At 54.8% G+C, this 694-nt stretch overlaps 1 long non-coding RNA gene across 1 annotated transcript; it reads left to right on the top strand.

The window, feature by feature from the left end:
• Positions 1–131: 131 nt before the first annotated feature.
• Positions 132–694, top strand: LOC104917294. Its single transcript, XR_796823.2, has 3 exons — positions 132–409; positions 495–568; positions 664–694. It is a non-coding gene; the product is annotated as an uncharacterized LOC104917294 (long non-coding RNA).

The raw sequence follows: 694 nt of genomic DNA on the forward strand, positions 1-694 counted from the left end.
TGGGGGCATCCGTGTGCTTCCAGTGTGAGTACATGGGCTTGTGTAGTCCTTGGCTTCTTAGCTGCTGTTTGTCTGGGCCGTGCTGGCAGACTGCCTGCTCCCAAGGCCAGGTCCCATAGAGGAAGGGGCTCCGTGTCACCTCCGTGAGAGCGCTCTTCTCCTACGCTCTGGACACACTCACTTGGAGCCATGTGCAGGAGGGGCTGCGCTCTGTTGCCAACATGGGTTGGACCTGGAGAGGAATTCTGGCACCCTGTCCTACAGAGCCTCGCCTCCTCGTTCCCTTTGTTGGCTGAGGGACAGCAAATAGCATTTCAAAAGGCAGCTTCCCAAGCATACACTGTGTTAGAGGAAACGTCTTCTAAGTCTTTCCTCATGGAGAACTGGGAAGATGAGGGACTTGGTGGCTGTAAGGGCACCCTGCGGGGCTTTGTCTCTGGATGCAAGGGGAAGTGGAACCCTTTTTCCAGCATGCGTCTTCTTCCTTCTTCTAGGTTTAAAATTAAGCCGCCCCCTGAAATAAAAGCCGGAGAGCTCTCCCCTGACAAGGAAGCCGACGGGAAGGAAGGTAAAAACTGCTCAAGTCCTAAGCTGGGGCTAGGCAAGTCTGCACCTCCCACGTCTGTATGCACACGGAGATGCTCTATGTGTCTTCTTCCACAGGTGCACGGAGCTACCAGGATAAGTACCTGCA

The sequence above is a fragment of the Meleagris gallopavo genome, unplaced genomic scaffold, assembly GCF_000146605.3.
Source record: "Meleagris gallopavo isolate NT-WF06-2002-E0010 breed Aviagen turkey brand Nicholas breeding stock unplaced genomic scaffold, Turkey_5.1 ChrUn_random_7180002000217, whole genome shotgun sequence".
Classification (NCBI taxonomy): Eukaryota; Metazoa; Chordata; class Aves; order Galliformes; family Phasianidae; genus Meleagris; species Meleagris gallopavo.